The sequence below is a fragment of the Pantherophis guttatus genome, chromosome 2 (assembly GCF_059756535.1).
Source record: "Pantherophis guttatus breed Tessera chromosome 2, ASM5975653v1, whole genome shotgun sequence".
NCBI classification, from domain to species: domain Eukaryota; kingdom Metazoa; phylum Chordata; class Lepidosauria; order Squamata; family Colubridae; genus Pantherophis; species Pantherophis guttatus.
Window position 1 is genome coordinate 50,438,155 of NC_142064.1, and position 23,686 is coordinate 50,461,840.

The 23,686-nt window shown below is 38.1% G+C and overlaps 2 long non-coding RNA genes and 2 other non-coding genes across 4 annotated transcripts; all 4 read left to right on the plus strand.

The window, feature by feature from the left end:
* Window positions 1–6,877: 6,877 nt before the first annotated feature.
* Window positions 6,878–10,712, plus strand: LOC148115104 (uncharacterized). Its single transcript, XR_015732171.1, has 2 exons — window positions 6,878–6,945; window positions 10,095–10,712. It is a non-coding gene; the product is annotated as an uncharacterized LOC148115104 (long non-coding RNA).
* A 3,809-nt stretch (window positions 10,713–14,521) lies between these two features.
* Window positions 14,522–20,378, plus strand: LOC117674639 (uncharacterized). Its single transcript, XR_004593929.3, has 4 exons — window positions 14,522–14,858; window positions 15,616–15,828; window positions 17,185–17,237; window positions 19,337–20,378. It is a non-coding gene; the product is annotated as an uncharacterized LOC117674639 (long non-coding RNA).
* On the plus strand, window positions 16,292–16,433 carry LOC117674686 (small nucleolar RNA SNORA13). Its single transcript, XR_004593944.1, has one exon. It is a non-coding gene; the product is annotated as a small nucleolar RNA SNORA13 (small nucleolar RNA).
* LOC117674685 (small nucleolar RNA SNORA13) lies at window positions 17,311–17,437 on the plus strand. The gene has a single exon (XR_004593943.1). It is a non-coding gene; the product is annotated as a small nucleolar RNA SNORA13 (small nucleolar RNA).
* Window positions 20,379–23,686: the final 3,308 nt, after the last annotated feature.

The following is a 23,686-nucleotide window of genomic DNA, read 5'->3' on the forward strand; positions in this document are numbered from 1 at the left end:
CAATTTATTGATAAAATCCCTCTTTTCCCCAGAACATGTACATTTAATGGGGTACCTAGAGCATTATTTCTCAACCATGTCAGTTTCAAGATTTGTGGATTTCAACATATTCTGGCTAAGGAATTCTGGGATTTGAAATTCATACATCTTAAACCTTAACAACGATAAGAAACACTGAATTAGAAACATAGACAGGTCTCCAAGGTTTATTTTAAGGATGAGATGCTTGGAGCAACTTGACCCTCAGCATGAATGCTGTTCCAGAGGGCAAGGATCATAATAAGGAAGACGCACTGCCTATACCCCATCAGATGTCAATGTTTTAAAGAGAGAACTTAGCATGCCCACTCTGTTAAATGTTACTGCATGAGCAGAAAGGATGGAAGAAAGGCTCTCCCTCCAATAGCCAAGCCATATATGCCATAAAAAGCTTCACCATGTTGATTAAAACCAGCATCTTTACTGTATTCATACTTAGACGTTTACTGGTCACCAGTGCAGCTCATGTAGCAGAGTGCTTTATACTAGGGCTTTCTTCAGTATTACCACCTTGCGTTGGGTTAACTTACACAACTTATTGTTTACTTAGAAAAGGAAAAGGACATAATACAATATTTTTGTAGTTCTAATACAGACCTCTCCAACCTGTGTGTTGTCCAGGCATGAGGACTTCAACTCCCAGAATTTTCAGAAAAGTCATACTGGGTTGTGGAAATTCTACAAATCCCCTTCTAAACCCCACATATCAGGAGATCAGTCAGGTTCTAGAAAATCAACCAACCATTTACTTTGCTTGTATTTTTCAGGGATAAAAAAGGAAGCTGTAAAGTCAAGGCACACCCAAATAGAATGCCACATATCTAAGCTCTTTCATAATATATAGGAATTATGGAGAGAGAAAACCTTTGGAGGAAAGAACTAACAAATTTATCATTTTTTTAAACAATCAAATTTCAATCCAGCTTCAGAGGTCCAGTAAGAACACTGTTTCTAAGGATTTGAGGTAAATAGCATCTTTGATCATTGAAAGAATGAATACTATTTTAAACCAAAACTAGATTATTAAGGTTGATATATTAAGCAGAGGAAAAAGATACTCCTACGTGCAGTTTAGCACTGCAGCCTACAAACACTGTCATTTTTAGCACTTTATAGCAAAAGCTGGAGACTCATATTTCAACTTGTCTAAAAACAAACGCTTGAAATAACCTACTCTTAAACTAAATAATTACTGCATTCATTAGTATAATGTATGTAGTATTAAAACCTGCCTACCATTATTACATTGAAATATTCTGACAATGATTAAATAAAAGTAATTTATATATTGTAGTCCTATCGTTCCTAGGACAGCATCTCATATGTTACAGAATTTCTGGGATATTGCCTTTAAGAAACAGTGGTCCACCTTTTAAGAAAACTATCAGATGCCAGTTAGTTATCCCTGTCCTTGAAAAGCCCCTCAAAAGTGTGTGTTAAGAGTTTGGCAGCAGCTATGGAAGTCTTTGAGCCCTCTTCCAGCAAAATTATATTCCTTCCCATGGACAGGAAAGGGCAAAGCAAAACAAAATCTTCCAAGAGGAAAGCAGAGAAATACAAACCTCTCAATTATTTCTGCTGCTGCTCTGCAGCTAGACAGATATTTGTTAATGGCAAGATATTCAAAAAACATAACTCTGATTTTAGTCACAGGCTGCTCTGTCAGCCATTAAATATAATACTGTTTAACACTTCTTGATATACGCATCATATTATTTTAATCAAAATAAAAATACTATACCTTGTGTTTCCTCTACAAATAGAGGTCTAAAACGGCTAACACCAATGAACAATAAACTATATCAAAACGAAAGAGCAAACTCAGTACTAAAAGTAAATTTAAGAGATACAATTTAAAGTTACTAAATCAAATTATCAAAAAATCCACAGTCCATTCAAGAAAAAATGTTTTCAAACATGGCAATGATAAAAAAAGATGACAATTTACCCTTCAGGACAGGGTTTTGGCCATACACTATACAGAAAAGCCTCTGTCAGCCTTTGATCCCAATTAATTGTTTAAATCTTAAAAGACAACCATTAGCAATTTGAACTATGTTTGCGAATAGATTTGACTAGCTGTGTAGCTGAACATACCGGTAATAAAGGCATGATATAATCCCTGAATTTCAGGCATTTTGTTCTAAATGAACTTGGAAATACCTTCACTAGCTACTACATGTGAACTGTACTGCAGCTTATTTACAGCTTTGACTACTATGCACTGACACAATTCAGTGAGGACCTGGGGCTCTTTGAAAAGCATATTCCCACTATGTTGCGCTCAAATATCCATTGGGATTATTTTCTGGGACTTCATCCTGAATCTGGCAGAGAATTTCTTCTCCTGCTAAGAATATTGCTGTTCAAATGACTGCTTGGTTTGCTTTTCATTTACATTTACATTGATCCTATAAATACAGGAAATAAATATAAAACCTTTATTCTGATTCTGAAAGGTAAAATTCTTTTGCAGCCCTATACCCTGGAGTAGCTGTCCAAGTAAATGTCCCTTAGCTTCATCAGGATCTTTGGGCACTAAAGGAGCCATTAGCAAGTCTGCAAGAAGTAAAACATAGATGTTCACGCATATAAGATGGTGTTTGTTTTACTGGGGTATTCTGAAGTGTTTTGTGGCACCTTTAGATGTAGCTTGCTAATATTATTTTTTCTCGAATGCCATCAATCTGCTAAACAAATAATTCCCTCAACACTGTCAAACTATTTACTAAATCTGCCCTACTATTAATCTTCTTGTCGTTCCCACCACCCATCTCCTTCCACTTATGACTGTATGACTGTAATTGTGTTGCTTGCATCCTTACAATTTATATTGATATTGTTTCCTGATTGCTTAATTGTACCCTCTGACTATCATTAAGTGTTGTAGCTTATGATTCTTGATGAATGTATCTTTTCTTTTTATGTACACTGAGAGCATATGCACTAAGACAAATCCCTTGTGTGTCCAATCACACTTGGCCAATAAAAAATTCTATTCTATTCTATTCTATTCTATTCTATTCTATTCTATTCTATTCTATTCTATTCTATTCTACTCTACTCTACTCTACTCTACTCTACTCTACTCTACTCTACTCTATTCTATTAATGTTTTATATTATGATAATATCTGTTACCAAAGTTTGCTGTTTAGAGCTATGGCTGAAGGAGGCAACAAGTCTAAGAAATAAAGTATTATGATTACCCACACAAAAAAAGCAAAAGAACTTTACAGTATGAAAAAAAAGAATCTCAAGGTCATTTAGAATTATATAAATGCAGCATATCCAACAGTTGATTGTCCAACCTCCACACTGACAATACCATTAAGAAAAGTACACCAACTCTGCAAAGTGTAATCTCTGTCAGTTTGTGCCATGAAAAAAGTTTCTACTAATTTTAGTCAGTGAAGTTTTAAAGATCATTATCTCCTTTTTTAGTAATTATTATAATGCTAATTACATACATGGGATATCATGCCTTTCTTCAAAATACATATACACAGGAGTGTATTCAGTACAGTACATATTACAAGACTCATAGTACACCTTGTTGCACACCAATTTCTGCAAATTTTCATCAACAATTAGTTAGAGGTTTCCATGACAACATTTCTTGCTTATCACCTAGGCCTATGAAAATAAATAACTATATATGGATCTGTGGTTGAACACATCAGAAGCCATGGTAAAAATATACAGAAACAGTAGATTACATACAGAGCATACACAATAAACAAGGAATTATTTATTCATAAAAGCTCCACTGCAAAAGAACTGAATGGTACAAGACAACCTATTTAAAACAAAACACCACAAACTATTAGAACAACACACACAAACTATTAGAACAATTTCATATCTTAACTGACTGATTATAACTGGTAATTTCATCATTTTCCCTGTTGCTCAATAATTTCCATCATATCTAACAGTGCTTAAAACAAGGAATAATGAGATGAATTATTTCAAAGGAGTGTTTGGAATCTGTTACGTTTATTGAATCTTAAAATACATTTCCAGTATATTTTGTGTACCTCTGCTTTCTGGGACTTTATTTTATAAACCAGCAGAGAGGCCTGGACTAGAGTGAAAAACTCTGAAAGTCCCTATCAGACGGAACATGTAATGTGACTATATTAACAAGAATCAAGCTATTATATAAACTGTTAATATCAGTTTTATTATATTTATAGTGAATTTATATTAGGGGAAGCTAGACTGGAAGATGAACGGGTTGTTAAAATTGGAGGAAGAAGCATCAATAATCTACACTATGCTGATGATTTAATGCAAAGGGTCTACAAGCCTTAATAATAGAAATCAAGGAGCATAGTAAAAAAAGTAGAACTAAGATTAAATATGAAGAACATATAACATAAAGTACAAGTACCTGTTACTGAAGTGGTAGATAGCTTTTATCTTTTAGACTCAACCATCAACAGTAATGGAACAAGCAGAATAAGAAATATGCTGCAGACTAGCACTTGGTAGAGCAGCGATCAATGTATTGGAAAAACTATTCAGATGCCATGATGTGTCTACACCAACAAAGATTAAAATAGTGCAAGTAGTGATTCCCTATGATACTCTATGGAAATGAAACCTGGGCTTTGAAGGAACAGGATAGGAAGAATAGTAATACTTTTGAATTTTGATTTTGGAGAAGACTCCCGAGAATAGTTATAGCACTTAGATTTATATACCGCTTCATAGTCCTTTACAACACTGTCTAAGCAGTTTACAGAGTCAGCATATTACCCCCAACAATCTGGGTCCTCATTTAATCAACCTTAAAAGGATGGAAGGCTGAGTCAACCTTGAGCCGATCAGAATACCATATTTAGCCAAGGTAACAAGCCAATAGTTTATTGAGTAAATCAATCGAAAGTTCTCAATAGAGGCAAATATGACTAGGCACAAATTATCCTACTTTGAACATATTACATAAAGTCCTACCATATTTTTCGGACTATAAGACGCACCGGACTATAAGACGCACCTACTTTTTTGGTGAGGAAAACAAGAAAACGAAATCTGCCTCCGTCTCTGCCTCCCAGCAATTTTGCCTCATTGCAGCAAACAGCAAACAGCCTGCTTTACTTTCATTTTCGTTTTCAGCATAGTTTGATTAGCACAAGGAAAAGAAAAATCTGCTCCAGCAGTTTACCTTCTTGCAGCAAGCAGCAGAGGCCCACACAAAACAGATGAGAGCAAAACAGCTGAGAGTCGGGAGGCTGATCCAATCAACTTGTGTTAATTAGGCTGTGCTGAAGCTGAAAGGAGCTGTTTCTTCTTATTGCTTGCTGCAAGGAGGCAATTGCTGGGAGGCAAAGGCCAAAGGGTGGGGGCCAGTGGGTGGGCGGGGCTACATTCGGTGTATAAAATGCACCTAAATTTTCACCTCCTTTTAGGGGGGGGAAAGGTGCATCTTATACTCCGAAAAATACGGTAATTCTCTACAGAGTGGAAGAAAAGCGAAGAAGAGGACACCAGCAGCAAGATGGATGGATTCAGTTACAGTGGTGATCGATGCATCATTAGAAGATTCTGTTAGAGACACATCCAAATAGATGTGGCTGCTAAAATCAACAACAACTTGATGGCATATAATCAATCAAAACCAATCAATGCTGAAATAAAACTATTAATAATAAATGTAGTTCCATATGGCTAATTACATGCCAGTTATGAACTTAATGTGAATGAACACTTAGTGAACAAAATATATAGAATGATATGTAACTTCTTTCTGTATAGGAATAGCTGTGGTGCCTTGCCCAATATACAGCACCCTCATTCATCAACGTATTCATATAAGCAGAACAAATTACAGTACCTGCAAAACGGAGCAGCTCAGAAAATCTGTCCAGATGCTCAACCTTGGAAGAATACAGCCCTCTGAGAGACTTCTCAGAGAAATCTAAGTGTAAAAGAGTTTGTGGACATAAAGGCTCTCACATAAATGGCCTGTGGTAAGTTATTTTAAAAAAAACCCAGAGATTCTGATACCAGAAAAAATGTAATAACACTAACACAAACTTTTAAAATCAGAAAGAGAATAGAAAATAGAGGGATGGGGGGGACGGGTAATTGAAAAAGTAATAAAAGGATATTGGTTCCAAAGATCCATACTAAAAATACCGTACATAATTAAACGGTGTGGAGAATGAACTGCCCTCTTCCATAGAGATTACAGCAAAAGCCCCAGGCTTGATTCTTTGGGGAAAGCATCCTCAATTCAGATGCAGAACAGTGGTGGGATTCAAAAATCTTTACTACCGGTTCTGTGGGCGTGGCTTGGTGGGCGTGGCAGGGGAAGGATTCTGTAAAATCTCCATTCCCTTCCCACTCCAGGGGAAGGTTACTGCAAAATCCCCATTTCTCCCGATCAGCTGGGACTCAGGAGGCAGAGAATAGATGGGGGCGGGGCCAGTCAGAGGTAGTATTTACCGGTTCTCTGAACTACTCAAAATTTCTGTTACCTGTTCTCCAAAACTGGTCAGAACCTGCTGAATACCACCTCTGATGCAGAACCCTTGAAAGGTCATCTTCCAAGTTGTCACATGCTTTATCTCATCAGCCAAGGATCTAAACAAAGGCTTATATAATGTTTTTAAACAATCTTGTGTGTTTTGTCCTGTATAAAATATAGAAGTCATTGCAAATTTATAGAAAAGCACTTTCATTAAAAAAAAAAAAGGCTTCCCACAAAACTGAAGTGATCATGGTTCAGAGACCTCCAAGTAACAGTAATTGTCATATTTCTTCCTGAGAATCAGGTATCCCACACACAGTTCATTATTATAATGTTCTAATCATCTTGATTATTTATAGTGTGGCCATCTGTTAAAGTCACCGCAATCTTCCCACTTATAAGATGATACATCAGTTCCAGTAACAGGTAATTAACAAAGAATTGTGGAAGCTCTCTCACTTATCCAAAGGTTTCTTCCTGCTTCTCAGGAATACCATCTGCCTCTTTCTCTCTCTTTAACTAAAACCTATTGACCCTGAGTTATAGAGACACATGGGGAAAGATATGATACACTAGATGCCAAAACAACAGATGGCCCAGGCAACAGGCACCTACGAAGTTGATTAATACACCATGCAGTGTCCAAACATGTTGTAAGAGAAGGCAACAGAAAGGCACAGTAGATAAAAATGTTGATAAACCTTCCCATAGAAACCTGGGCTAAAGCAAAATTGTGATCTAATGTACAGTAAGCTCTGGTTGTCTTATGTAAATCTCAAAGGAAATCCATTTTTTAAAAAAATACTTCTAATTTTACATAAATTTTAATGTGATGTCTCAGTAAAAATGTGTTAATGGTTGCAAACATATTTATTATATTTATATGTTTCTCAGGTAACAAAAAATAGCATCAAAGATCTAGTTCAGAATCTAAATATCTTAAAGAAACCAAGATACTTGTGGCATTTATACCCCATTTCTATTCTCTTCTAGCTTCTTCCCTCTCTGATGCAATGTGACTATTCCCAAAAGTCTCAAATGAATTATCACTTCTTTTTAATAGCTAAATTGGGAAAAATACACTTTTGAAGATGTGAATAAGCCAAGACCTTAAAACTACTCTTTGCTTTTTTTGTATATTTATTTTTAATTTGGCATCTCTGCTAGCTCAACTGAAAACCAGAATGTAAAAGTAATCTATTTTTTGCTGGGCCACATTGGATACTTGATATTATTTCACTACCAAAGGTTAAAAAAATGTTGGGATGTTGAAATGGTGATAATCTGCCATCTATTAAGATGAACTAATGTTATATATGATAGGTAAAAAGGTAAAGGAGTCTCTGCGGATTTTACTCCACTAGTTGTTGCTGACTGTAGGGGGCAGTGCTCATCTCTGTTTCAATGCCATTGAACCAGCACTTTCCATGGTCATGTAGCCAGCATGACATATGGAGCACTGTTACCTTCCCACCAAAGTGGTATCTATTAATCTACTTGCATTGCTATGCTTTCAAACTGCTAGGTTGGCAGGAGCTGGGGCGAGAAAGGGAGCTCACCCTGTCAGATAGAGCTTGGGTCTCAAACCTGGGCTGCTTGTTTTCAGTGCTACTCCCATCTGCTGCTTAAGTCAATTCCAAAAATCCCAGTCTAGATTGCAATGGGTTGGCAATTGGTCTGGGCCAGGGGTCAGCAACCTGCGGCTCTGGAGCCACATGTGGTTCTTTCACCTCACTGCTGCAGCTCCCTGTCACTCAAAGTATGCATCACAACAGCCAATGTGCAACACCTGCCGGCACATGATTTATTGAACTTTTCAACCCCTGGTAGGCCAGCCATGGATAAATCCAAGAAAAGAAAAGTTTCAGAAGAAAACAGAATGTTTAAGAAATAGCCGCTCAAGAAATAGTCAGGCATGGGAGGGGTTTTGTGGCTCTGGTGTTTTCTTTTCTGTGGGAAATGAGTCCAAATGGCTCTTTGAGTGTTTAAGATTGCAGACCCCTGGTCTGGGCTATGGCCATCACATGGAACACGGTGGCTCAGTGGCTAAGATGCTGAGCTTGTCAATCGAAAGGTCCGCAGTTCAGCTGTTCAAATCCCTAGTGCCGCGTAATGGGGTGAGCTCCTGTTACTTGTCCCAGCTTCTGCCAACCTAGCAGTTCAAAAGCACATAAAAAAATGCAAGTAGAAAAATAGGGACCACCTTTGGTGAGAAGGTAACAGTGTTCTATGTGCCTTTGGCGTTTAGTCATGCCGGCCACATGACCACGGAGACATCTTCCGACAGCACCAGCTCTTCGGCTTTGAAACAGAGGTGAGCACTGCCCCCTAGAGTCAGGAACGACTAGTACATATGTGCGAGGGGAACCTTTACCTTTACCTGTACCTTTATGGTCATCACAAGACCTGATTGGTTATTCCTTTGCTTCTTCCCTTCCCATTCATTCAAGAAAGGCAAACCTTCCTGGTTGGCTCCAGTGTAGACCATCTACCATCTACCAAAGCCTGCCTTTTTCTTTTAGGAAATGTTTTCCCCTCACTAGCCTCATCTCTTTCCTTGGTAGATCAATGGATATTGTAAAGCAAGGGAGAACTAATAGTTCAGCTTTGTAGAAACTATGTTCCTCTGCTGCAACTTGAATGTATAAAAGAGAGAAAAGGAAACTTTGCAAGGGAGGGTGGGAAAGCAAGGGGAGCAAGCTTCAATTAAGACAGACAGAAACCAAAAGGGCACCCACTAGGTAAAGTAAGGATTGAACAGACCTTTCTAGGATAGTTCATTGATTCAATGAGCCTTTGGATAAACATAACTACTACTACTTGTCAGAGAATATAGCTACAAAGCAAGCCAGGATAAAATGGCTACAGGGGTAGTAACCACCTGTTAAAGTGCTGAGGGCATATCATACAGTGCAGCCAAATGGAATTGAGGCTACTACAGGTAGTCTTTGAGTTATAACAGAAATTGGGACTGGAATTGCCACTGCTAAGCAACATGGCTATAAACCATTGTGTCACATGACCGTGCCACTCAGCAGCAACAGTTTCAGCAGTTCCAGCTGCCATCATTAAGCAAAGACCACATGGACTATAAGTTAGGGTCTGAATTGACCATGACTTCTGACTTCCTGCTGGCTTTTCCATTGACTTTGCATAGGGGAAGCTGATAGGTAATATCAGAAAGTATGTTAATGTGACCATGGGGATGTTGCAACAGCCAGAACTCTGAGGGCTGGTTTATAACTACTACTCATTCAATGCTGTCATATCTTTGAACAATCTCTGAATGAATGGTTGTGATTGGAGGACCATCTTTATTAGAACAGAATGAAGTGCTAGAGACCATCTGCTCTGAAGGGCTCAAGACAACTCAGGTTGGGAAACAATTTTGAATTGAAACTGGAAATCATAGGCACAAAGTCAATTTACAATATGTTTAGGGGTGAGAGAAAAATAATGTAATCTGTTTCTGCACTGGTAATAGGCCAAGCAGAACGTGCAGATCTGATCTTAGTCAGAGGACAGGTTGTTCTTTACTTTGAAATGCTGTTTGTTTCTGTAATACTTTTCAACAGATCAGTTTCATACTCAATAAAAATACAACATTGGGCTCGCACAGAATAGGAGTGAAACCAACATCTTTATTTTGTTGCTTGAACCCTAATTTTAAACCCAGCTCCGGTACTGGAAATGAACCAAGCAGAGCAAAAAAAAAAAAGAAAAGAAAAGAGAGAGTGAGAGACAGAAGGGGGAGAAGGGTTTTATTCCTATTTTACCCTCACATTCCTTTCAGCAATAAATGTCTGCTTTATAGCCAGAATGGTAACCATATGTGTAACAAACATGCACATGTCTGGCTTAGGCGTTGCAATCCAATCCAATAACCTTGTGGAATAACACAGATTCAGACAGCCCCTGGGCAAGCACAGACCGAAGAACAGATTCTACAGCAGCATTCAATAAAGTTGTAGAAGATATTTTGAAACATGGATAGTCATTATGTCCTTCAAATGAAACTAACCCTTGTATATTTGAGCATCACAAGTCATCCAAAAACATGCAGTTTCCTACTGAGTATGCATCTATGAAATAAGGATAACAACATAAAAGTAAAAATCCAACATGGATGTTAATATATGCTTGAAAGAAATTCTTGTAATATGATACAATTTCTTGCAAATAAACTGAACTGTCTACCCAAGCAATAAAGCATTATCCTAACAAAATTAAATGTTTCCATAAATAATTATCCATTTTGAGTACTGTACATGATTTTTGTAAAGTAACAGTGTAACCATATGGGGACTTATGCTGACCTTGTGAAATGAAACAAAATGTTAAAAAGTTACATTTATGTAGTTACTTACCAAGCTCATCTAAATCATATTAAAGTAACCAATATATCTTTATAGTCACAAGGCATGTCACAACTTTTGAGCACCCCTAATGTTTGGAGATTGAAAGTTGAAAAAATTGACACGCCCTGTAAGTAACCAAAAGTGCTTTTTCTCCGTTTTACTTGGAAACTACAAAATGCACAGTATGTTCAATATACTTCTGATTAGAAGCAATGGTTGCAAAATCAACTTGTTCATGATTTGAGTTACATAAAATAAAGTGAATTATATATACATTTTTCCTATCAGGAATGTTTTAAACTAAGAAGTTGTTCTATTTTTTAAATGAGTTTTTTTCTTGTGTTTATTCCTAAATATTGGACTTATGGAGACACCTAGTGGTTTTGCAAGTAAAAGTGAAATTTACAAATTAGGAACATTGTGTGCATACTGTATGTGCTTGTTCTCTACTCATTTGAGCCATTGCTTTTTTATTAATTACATAAGAAGCCAATTGTTTCAGAATGCAGTTATTAGGCTTCAGTTCTAGTATGCCCTACTGAAAATAAGGATTGAAAGTGGGATTTAGATTTAAGTAACTATACATTGGATCAATTTACATTTCATTTACATGTAAAACAATGAAAGTGAAATAATTTCTTATAAAGACCATATAAAAGTTTATACTAAATTGTTTCACAAAGCATACTAAACTGTCCTTTGTATACTTCATAATGCAAGACTACCTGGAAATTTTAATCCTATATTAAGGACTGTACACTACAAGTACAACTGTGTTGTACTTGTAGTGCCAGTGAATCAGGCTTGTCTCCTGGCAAATAAGGACAAGATGGTAAGCATCTTCACCTGTGCCTGGAACAATTTAAAACTTTTTCATTCCATTCATCCAATTATTTGTCTTCCTCTTTCTTCCTACTTTGCCAATGATGTAGCCTGTAGTCTGCCCCATCAGATATGGAACATATGTGAGATTTTGTTTTCTGATAAATAAGGGGGGGGATCAGCCTTTATTTGGTCCAGGATGGATTGATTAGTTCTTCTGGTAGAGATAATTGCTGTAATTGTTCTGAACTTAGTTTCCCTGGTATGTCCTTATCCTTTATAATCTTGTATAACTGACATTCTTCATTTGGATTTTTTGTTCATCTTCTTCCTCCCTAACCATCTTTATTTCTGAGTAGAAGGAAATAAAACTATCATTGTTTTTTCCACCATCAAGTTTAAATTTACTTTGTATTCAGGTTGAGACTACTGCATACTATATGTATTTCATATTTCTACACTTCAGTCCTGACTCTTGAAATTAACATAGGTGTAGTAAAACATCTGTATGTGTGTACATAGTTTACTATATTTACCATGGATGAAAACACTAATAATCAAATTTATGGCACAAAGCTTTAATCAATTCCCTTTAAAAAAAACAACACATTCAACACAGATGTTCCTTAGTCTTCAGAAGACTTTGGTTTTTATCATTTTATTAAACAAAATCAAAGTAATTTCAATCAGGGGAGTGGGTGCTGCAACTGAAACACAACAGTACTTTAAATTGCCAGAATTTTCTTAGAACACTAATAGGAACCAATGCCAATTCTATAGTTGTCAGCCCCACTAAGACCAGACCAGTGGTGGAATCCAGCTGGATCTTCCGGCTCATGCAATCCGGTAGGGCCGGTGGCAGGAGGCTCCGCCCACCCACTTGGACATCATCATGTCACGTTTTTGACCCTCCGCGCATGTGCAGAAGGTTCTTGTGAGTCTGATTGTGTTGTACCTCCTTGTGCTGTACCTTATTCTTCTAATAATTCAGTGAATAAGGAAGGCATCTGATAACACTTTCAAGTTCCAGACTTTAAAAAACCTTCAACTCCTTTTGCTTTAGTAATAATTCCTGCATATTTACATCACAGTTTTGCCACTTTTACAATCAATTCACTGGTTTGTTAAACATATTTGAAAAAAAGTAAAATGTTTTCACAGCCAGGAGGTGAAACGTTGAGTATTCCTTACTTGAAGCACTAGGAACAACTTAATAAGGATCTGAAACCCATATGCATTTTTAGCCCCAAAGCAAGATTTGCATTATCATGTACAAACATTTAGGAGAATTGTTTCAGCAAAACATGTCTTTTGCATGGCATATACTGTGCTTCTGTTCTTACTCCCTCTTCTTCTGTCTGTATTCATTTGCCAAATTAAAGTAAGACTTTATGCTTGTTCCATAATGCATCTGTTAATCATCAGAGTCACAAAACACTTTGTTTCCCCAGATCATAAATCTCCATCAAAAGGAGACTGTTCCTTTCAAAATATACATCTGAGGTTCTCTCTAATCAAAACCATTCTTTTGTGCAACATAAGTTAATTGGCATGACTGCAAGTCACATTTAAAGCCAGGAATTAGGACATCTTTTGCTAGTTTTTCAGAAGTGTTCTATTTATTTATTGGTTTTTCAAGTTCCTCATAGATTTTCCACTAAAACAAGAGATAAAGTCAGTTTTGTTGTAAAAACTTCCTTTTGCCATTAATTTTTCAACCTGTGATATCCTTGGAAAGAAAGTAAGCAGGTCCTATGTCCATGATGGCAAACCTATGGCACACGTGCCACAGATGGCACGCGGAGCCATATCTGTGGGCATGCAAGTGTTGCCCTAACTCAGCTCCAGCACACATGCACACCCCGGCCAGCTGATTTTCGGGCCTTCCAGGGTCACCAGAAATAGGGAAACAGCCTCCAAAGTGCCTCCAGGCTCCAAAGCCTCCAAAGGGCCTCCAGGGGGGTTTCCGGCCTCCAAAGGGCCTCCAGGGGGGTGGGGGAGGCTGTTTTCGCCCTCCCCAGGCTCCAAGAAAGCATCTGGAGCCTGGGGAAGAGTGAAAAGCGGGCCTTCTGGGCCCACCGGAAGTTGGGAAATGGGTTGTTTCTGGCTTCCGGAGGGCCTCTGGGGGGGTGGGGGAGGCCGTTTTTGCCCTCCTCAGGCACCAAGAAAGCAAAAAATGGGCCTACCATGCTATCGCATGCCAAAAGTGGGGAGAGTGCGGGGGGGGTTTGTGCGTGCATATGCAGAGGGGTGGGGCATGGGGGGATTGAATTATGGGTGTGGGCACGTGTGCATGTGACACCCCCCCCCATGCTCCCCCGCTTTTGGCACGCAATGGCAAAAAGGTTAGCCATCACTGTCCTATGTGATTAAACAGGGGATTTATTTTAACCAGAAATTTTACACCTGATCTTAAGAAGAATAAAGGCTCCAATTCAAATGTATGCGGTCCTTTATGCTCATAGAGCTGTTGTTTTTTCCCCAAAAGCCTTTTGATGTTGTTTTACAGACAGCATATGCACCAAGACAAATTCCTTGTGTGTCCAATCACACTTGGCCAATAAAGAATTCTATTCTATTCTATTCTTCAAAGGAGAAATGATCACGTGCGGCAAAAAAAAAAAAGGGTGGAAACCTGATTTTGCGCTCGTTGTGTATTTTTTTTTATTACTTTGAATAAGTAATAAATGGCTTAAATCAGCGTATTTCAAACTTCAAAACTTTTAAGATGTGTGGACTTCAACTCCCACAATTCCTTTGGACTCCAATTATTAAACAAAAAAAAACTATGCAGGAACTACAGCTATTACCAAAAAAATGCATTTCTCTTATGTTCTGTTCTGTGGTTTTTCAACCTTTAATAGGGGGGAGGAGAGAGCCATCCGTGGCTGATACAATCCTTATTCTTTTTTTTTTTCGTTTGTTGCAGAGGAAAAGGAAGGAGGATTCGGGCACTCTCCACGTGCAGGTTTAGAGGGACGGGCCAAGGGTCGCTCTCCCCTTTTCGCCACCAAGTTGCTTGCCTTTCCACCCCCGCCGCCCTGGCAATGGTTTTGCCCGGGAGCAAAGCATAAAGCATAAAGGGAAGCGAAGGCCGGGGAGGCCGTCCTTCTCTTTCTGGCGCGCGAGGGGAGTTGGGTTGTCTCGATGGCTATGGAGGTAAAAGCAAAGCGGGCGAGGAAAGATCTGCGGGTGGAGGCGAGGAGGGCGGCCTGCATCTGGCCCACCCAGCTGGTGGAGCCTGCAAGCCTGGGAGAGGATGGAGGGAGGGAAGAGCGCGGAGACAAAAGACGGTGTCTTTAGGGCCGGGGAAAGATAACCAGAAACCGCTCCGGTAACGTTGCACTACAACTCCGGAGTTGCGTGGCGCCTCAGGGTCGGGGAAAGCCGGCTTGCAAACGTTGCAATATATATATATCGCTCTCTTTATATATATATATATATATGTATGTATGTATGTATGTATATATATATTGCAATATATATATATATCGCAAGTAACTGGAGTCGCGGGAGTAAAGCTCTACCGTAGGGGTCTGCAACCTTGGCAACTTTAAGCCTGGCGGACTTCAACTCCCAGAATTCCCCAGCCAGCAAAGCTGGCTGGGGAATTCTGGGAGTTGAAGTCCGCCAGGCTTAAAGTTGCCAAGGTTGCAGACCCCTGCTCTACCTCATCGGCATTAGACCGCTAATCCTTTGCCGCAGTTCACGGAGCGGGGTTAGTTAGGACGGCAACTATAAAAGCTTCCTGCATGCGTCCCCCACCCCGCTTGAACCGCTCGTTAATGCAGCGCGCCGATAAGGAACTTTTTTAAATCGGGCGCAAAATGAGAGGAGGGGGGGGGAAGAAACGGTCGCGCGGGCCTATCCTGAGGTAAGAAGTAAGAAAACGTGCTTCCGTTTCTCTCTACATAAGGCAACGAAGCGCCCCGGCTTAGGCGCGAGGCGAAAGCCTTGGAGGCTGCCCGGGCGGAAGTTGGGAGCGCGAGGAAGACTTCCCGGCCACCCGTCGTGACGTCGCGCTGCGAAGGCGCGCGCCTGGCCGCCGATTGCGAGAGGCGCGAGACCAAGTAGGAACCACGTGGTGAGTCTTGAACTCAAACCTGCGTCCGCTGGAGGTATAATGCAGGTGTGTGATTTTATTTTTATTTTTTTTTGCTTAGGCAGACATTATTCCAAGTGCCTTGTACCCAAATTGATGCCTTTCTGATGAGTTGAACCTCAGCAATAATTCCCAACCCTAACTTTTAAGATAGGTGTGGACTCCACCTCCCAGATTCCACAGCCAGTATGCTGATTGAGGAATTCTGGAAGGATGTAAATAGAAACAGAGTTGGAAGGGACCTTGGAGATCATCTAGTCCAGCCCCCTGCTCACGCAGGAGACTTGTACTAGGGATTCGAACCGCCGACCTTTCTGTCTTAAAAGTTGCCAGTTGAGAAACATTGAGCTAGAGAGTCACATTTTCTTGGCAGTGTGAGTATGACACTCTTGATAAGCTCCATGCACAAGGCGATGGCTTTTTTTTTTTTAACTGCATGATTTGGGAGCATGTAAAGCACACACACATTTGTGCAGTTAATTTTTGTTCTTGCCTTTTAGTGTTGCCCATTCGTTTTGGTTGCTAATGAATGCGGTGTCAGAAAAGGCATAAAGCAAGTTTCCCCGATTGCAGCCTTTTTCTTTGCAACACTAGGGATGATTCCCTTGGAGTTTGCTGTGTGTGGAACAAAACTATGCTTATTCTAAAACCAAAGATAACTTTAAATATAGCATTGTGTAAGTTGCTTTAAAAATAATGCTGTTTGCATTAAAAAAACATTGCTTTTGGAAACATTTTCTAGTGCAGTTGATAATCTGTTCCATGCTAGGATTACTGAGAGGGACAAGCGATTGAAAAAAATAATAATCCCCAGCCTACCCCTTGCATGTCCTGAATCACTTTATTCCCACTTTGAATCTGGATCACTGTACAGCATTATTATTCATTTCAGATCTTCAGAGCCAGGAGATAATAGGGAAAGCAATTGTCTACTTTTACTGAAAAAGATCGTGATATAGTGGTTAGGATTTGGAAAATTTGAGTTCAAGAACCTACTTGTCCTCATTAATTGTATAGCTTTTGAGCAGTCCACTATTTCTTAATGTTGTTTACCTAAGGGTTGTTGAGAGAAGAAAAATGGAAGTGCTTCATGTAGACCACCTGTTCACAGAGGAAAACTGCAATAGTAAACTGTTTCCCTGAAGAAATTACTTTCGTAGTAGGCTACTTGCTTGGGCAGCTCCTTAAGCAGTACTCCATAATTGTTTTCTATATTAATATTTGAGGTTCCACAACTAAGGAAGCAACTATATTTGTCAAAGTTTCCTTTCTCTTCTCTCCCTTTAGTTCAGGTTGTAACTATGAGATTTTATTACTACTGTAGAATGTTTGCAGCAATACAAGTAATGATCTAAAGATTCAATTTTTTGGTGTGTTTTTCAGATGTAAGCAGAAAAGGCTGCCATTTTGAATGAAAACTGCTTAGGATACAAAAGGTATGGATCTTACAAAAAGCTTTATTTCTTATCAATAAAAGATTAAAAATTAGATTTTCATGATGTAATATTTTGCCTTTGTGTTGCCCATTCACACTGCCTTTGGTGAATGTGGTGTCAGAAAAGGCATATATCAACTCTAGTTGTCATGTTTCATGAATGGATATTCAATTTTTTTCTGCATTTCAGCTAGAACATACTCCTTTGAAGAAAATTATGCTCATTCAGCATCTGCAGGGGATAGTTACATGTTTAAATTTTGACATTAATTCATAGATATGATCTTTATTCTTTGTCTCAAGTCAGAATATATCTGAAATATGTCTTTTGTTCCTATGGTTTTTATTTCATCTATATTTTGGCATTCAATTAATATCATTACTGTAATTTTTTCAGAGAATACCTGTGTTTGGAAATTAGTTTTACATTGGCAGCTTGGGCTTTTATAGAGTTATAACATGTATTATTCTTTGTGAACATTGTACAGTGAAGACGACCAATGGATTCCTTTGACCTTTTTATCTTCTAAATGTATACCTTTTGGTGCTATTTGAGATAGTGATATTAAAAAAATGCATGGGATTCTCTCAGGATATAGTTTTGCTGACTTTTTCAGGTATTCTGCCTAAAAACTTTTTTTACATCAATGCAGTGCTTCTCCTATATTGCTGGCTCTACCTATAGCACACTAGTTGTAGTTCCTTGACAATCTGTAACCTTGCCACTGAAATTTGCAAAACTGCCATACAACAAATTTTGCTGCATTTTTCAAGTTTTTAGATGGATTATCAGTTAGAATAGGAATGGCTTGATTTTGGGAGGCTTTTTACTCCTGTCGCTACCTTACCTCCCCCTTAAACCACTTCCAGGAATGGCACAGTATCATGAACTGACAGGACTCTTTAGTGATCGGGATCTGAAGAAGAAAATTTTATTTAGCGTATGCATAGATGTGCACATCACTCCTCTTAAATTAAATATATTCTCCTGAAATTGTTCACACCCTAAGAAAAGATATGTTGGAATGTTTAAGGAAGTGCTGGAGAATTGTGAAGTGATTGTTCTTGTTTGCTCCAAATGGCTTTTGCCTGTTCAAAGGGGAAATATTGTATGGGGCTTTTGGAAGATTAAGAAGCTTTCCAATCAGCTGGATTTAGTTTTACAAATTCTCTCGCAGTTCCTTCTTCGTTTTAACCATTTCTGTCTACCCATTTCCCTGCCTCTGTCTTTCTCATTTTGGTCTTCCACTGCAAATAAAATTTAACATGTCTCTTACTATTACAAGGTTATAATCCTTTTCTAAACATGCACACTCTCCCTATGCTTCAAGTATTTCAAGTACAAATTTCCTTTTTCCATCAATAATCTATGCATGTATCATGCTTGGGATGAAATATGTAGCAAAGCTTCCTATGAGACTATTTGGAAAAGATCCAGTAAATTTAGTAGAACTGCTATTACATTTGCCCTTTAGGAAGAAAAGAAAAAGAATCTAGCAGACTACAAAAGCTGGTTAAATTATGCAGCAAGACTCTGAAAGGTGGAATCTGAGTCTTTGGGAGTTGTTGAGCTCTCTCATTGTATCTTGCTGTGCTGGAATGTGTAGTTCAGTAGCATTTTGAGAGTCACTGATTCCCCATTCTTGCTCTGCTTACTTTAGCTTGTAAAGGAAGCAGATAGCCTTTGGCTTCAGCTACTCCTGCAGACATAACACCAGCATCTTTGGAAGCAAAGAGTTCATTGTTGCATTCTGCCATTGTTTCTTCTGACATAGATAGGTAGACTTAGGACTTGGTGAGAACAAGTACCTTACTGCAGAGGACAACTAAAAGGAAAATGTGGCAGCCTTGGGTGGGACAAGGGCAGTGTGTATATACATAAACAGACATACTAGTAATCCTTGCCATGCTTTGATTGACTTCTGTTTTTTTGGGGGGGGGATATTGCTTTAAACACCAGTGTGATGCATTATTCTTAATTTGAATCAAGCTCAAAATCTCAATACAATAATACTCAAACAGCTTATATATCGGCTGGTTATTTTTAATAAATATTTTGGATGCTACTGAGTAAATGCATTTTTTTTCTGTTCCCTGTAGTTGTAGAATGACTGAACCAGAAAGTAAAAGATAGAAGATGGGACTTTTTGTATTAATACTGGCAAAAGAACCATTGTTCTGAGGCAGCTTCACAGCAACTCTGCACAATGAAAGAATAGTGCTGTGGCATCTTTTAAACCTGCAAATTTATTTCCCAAGTGTGTATGGGGGGGACAGTTGAAAGAGGCATCCAACCAAAATTCTGGACATGCTACGTCATTGACACCTTTGTCATCATCAAATGCTCCCAAATTGAAGAAACACACCACCTACTCAATAATATATTCCCTGGGATCAAATTTACATGCAAAGAGGAAACAGACAACAGACACTCATTCCTTGATGTCGACATAAGGAGCCTAGACAACGGAGAATTAGAAACCGGTGTCTACCACAAACCTATACACACAGACCACATCTTCCACTTCACAAGAAATCACCCCACTTCACGCAAAAGAAAATGTCCAGACCCTGTTCAGAAGGGCACTGCAGCACCTCAACACTAAGAAAAGCAGAAGAGAAATGGCTGCTTGACCTCTTTCTCTGTAATGACTATCCCAAAAACTTCATATTCTGACACACAGCACCTACACCACACCACCAGAATTGATATTCAGTCAGTTTGGACCGGTAATGGCGACCTGTGGGTGGTGCCCGTTGGGCCCACCCCCGCCCATGCGCAATCCCGTCCTATATCACTGTGTTTTTGACGTCGCACGAGCAAATTGCCGTGTTTTGTGATGGCGCATGGATACACAGCAAGCGAAGTGTGCATGCACGCTCAGATTTCTGGTGCTGGGCGAACCAGTTGCTACAGTATGTGAAGCCCACTTCTGCACACTGCCAACTGGCTGTAAATCTGATTGATGGAAAAAGTATACGAAGTTTCAGCATTGAGCAATTTTGGCTATTGGACTTGGCTGCCTTCTGTAATTTAAAAGGTTTCTATGAATATGGCCATAGGTTGCAGTACTGTTTATAAAAACCACTTTTGATTGCACTAAAGATCCTGAAATAAACTTATTTTTTTTTTATCTGTTAACTTGTTGGATTTTAGTCAGTAACTATAGTAAGTTATAACTGTCCATTTAATTGCAGTTCAAAGTTATGACAATCTCTGAAAAAGTGACTTAAAACCTCTCCTTGTACTTGATTGTTGCACCATCCCTTACAGTCAAGTAATTGAATATTGGATGTTAGGGCAACCAGTTTGCATTTACGACTGGTTGAAGCATCCTGCAGTCACGTGATCACAATTTGTAATCTTGCCAATTTCTAGAAAGCTGGATTCACTTAATGACTATGTCATTCACTTGATTACTGTAAAAATTAAAAAAATCATGTCTGACTCAGTCCTTGACTTAACCACAATTGGAACCAGAATTTCTGTTGTAAACTATCGAGGTCATAAACTGTATGCCCAGGTTAGAGGATGAAGAAAGGATGGGATTAAATAGATCTCTTCAGAAGAATTAAAAGAAGCAATCCATAGACAAAAAAATAATATAGCTCCGGGACTTGATGGGTTACCAGGTGAATTTTACAAAAAATGGGGGAAATATTGGAACCGATAACTCTTGGATTTGTATAATGAGGTATTGTTGGAAACAAAAATGCCCAATTCGTGGAGAGAGGCATACATTACAGTCATGAAAGAAGGTACCGACCCAACCCAGATTCAAAACTAGAGACCAATTTCTCTCTTGAATACTGACTACAAGATCTTTATGACCATTATGGCAGGATGGATGAAAAAAATATTGAATGGAATTACCACTCCGATCAGAATAGCTTTCTCCCAAGGACGCAAATTAAATTAATACAAGGACGGTTTTGAATATATTAGAATATTACGAGGTGCATCCAGAGTAGCAAACAGCTCTTGTTTTTCTGGATGCGCAGAAAGCCTTTGATAATTTAAATTGGATGTACATGATAAAAGAAATGAAATTTGGTACTAAATTTGAACAGATGATTGAAACAATTTATTCCACCCAAAAAGCAAATATAATCAATGGGGAAATTACAAAATCATTCGAGATAAAAAGTTTGCCAGGGATGCCCATTATCACCTTTGCTTTTTATTCTGACATTAGAGTCATTTCTGAAAAAAATTAGGGCAAACACAGATTAAGGGGACCAAAATTAAGAGAAGAATATAAATAAAAAGCATTTGCAGATGGTTTGGGGTTTTTCATTGAGGATCCAAAAGAGACAGGGCTGATATTGATAAAGGAGATAGAAAAATATGGAGAAATACCCAGCCTTAAAATCAACAAGACAAAAACAAAAATGATAGTTAAAAATATAACAGGACAACAAGAAAAAGAATTAGGGAAATTGGGATTACAAAGTTAAAAAAAATATATTTAGGAATATGGTTGACGGCGAGATGCTCCTCAATAAAACAAGATAATGATACAAAATTTATACAGCAAATAAAATTGGATTTAGAAAGATGGGGTGCACTACAAATATCTATGTTGGGCCAAATTGCAACCATCAAAATGAATGTTTTGCCAAGATTATTATATCTTTTCCAGACCGTACCCATAAAATTAGATAGGAAATTATAGAGCTGAACCAAATTACATTTAAATTTATATGGGCTGGCAGAAAGCCACGAATAAAACTAACAGGCCTCCAGGATAGCAGAAGCAGAGGTGGTCTAGGGCTCCCAGATTGGCAACTATTATAAAGCAGCAATTTTAACTTGGATTAAGGAGTGGACAAATTTAAGAAATAAAAGACTACTTATACTGGAAGGACATGATTTACAAAAAGGGTGGCATGCCTTTCTATGGGATAAAGAAAATAAATCCCATTCATATTTTTTTCATCACAAAATACGAGAGGTCTTAATGCCAATATGGCAAGAAACAAAAAAAAATATGAAAATGCCTGGGTGGGTGTCAACAATGGAGGCAATGATACATCCAAACACTATGGATATGAACAAAATGGTCAAATATGAAATTTTAGATTCCCAAGGAAACTTAAAAAGTAGGCAAGATCTGAAGAAACAAGGAATTATTGATTGGTGGCCATATCTACAAATAAAATTGCTGTATTCAAAAGACAAAGAGGAGTATGGTATTGAATTGGTTCCACAATATTTAGATAAATTACTGATTGGCCCAGATGAAAAATTAATAACCAAATTGTATAAATATTTTTTGGAATTTGATAAAGCAGAGGAAATAGTGAAAGGAGCGATGATAGCATGGGCAAAAAATGTAGGGCACAATATTGAATTAGAGAAATAGGAAATAATTTGGAACAAAAATTATAAATTAACAAGATCAATAAAATATAAGAAAACCAATATAAAATGTTTTACTGCTGGCATTTGGCTCCCTCAAGATTGGCAAAAATATATCCAAATTTCGCCCCAAATTGTTGGAAATATGGACAGAAACAGAATACCTTCTACCACTCATGGTGGCTGTGTCCAGAATCAAAAAAATACTGGAAAAAAATAAAAAATTGGTTGCAAGAAATAACAGGTGTTCAATTGGAATTTGTACCAGAACTATACCTCCTGGGAATAATGGGAAAAACTTAGGATAAGAAGACAAGACATACGATTTTACATATAACAACAGCGGAGAGATTGGCTTTTGGAAAAATGTGAAGACGCCCTCCGAAGATCAAATAATCAAAAAAATTTATGACTGCGCTGAAATGGATAAACGAATATTGGAACTGAAAGAAAAGACAGACTCAGAGTACTATGTATCATGGGAGAAATGATATGAATGGATTAAAAAGAGAAAGATGAAATGGACTCAGATATAACAGAATTTGATGAAGTAAAATGTATAGACTCTTAAGTATTTTATAGGGATAAGTCTAGTAAATGCACACAGTTCTGCATAAAAAATGGTTTTTTTCTTTTTTTTTCTTCCTTTCTTTCACTCTTTCTTTTTTTGTATCTTTTGTATTCTTTGTTTTTTCTTGTATTTCTGCATGTACGTTTTTGGTTTTGTGTTTATTGAAAAAATATTTTTTTAAAAAATAAGAAAATAGAAAACATTAACTGAGGAGCATCTGGGTGCTGTTTGCAAGCTGTGATCTCATATATTCCTAATTACACTAAGCATGCGGATGATCGATGGTGTCAATTTTCACTTTAGTCACTTGGGGCTATGTATTTCCAGAACTGCACATCTGTTGTATGTAGGGAAATAATATGATCGATGTACAGATGATGCTATATATAAATTCTCAGTACACACAACAGCTAGCATTGGGTAGTCTGCTCAAATAAAAACAAGTGCATGTCACATCTTTTAGTCTGCATGCAGAATGAAATGCAATTGTTCTGGGCAGAACTGGCCCAAGGGGAAA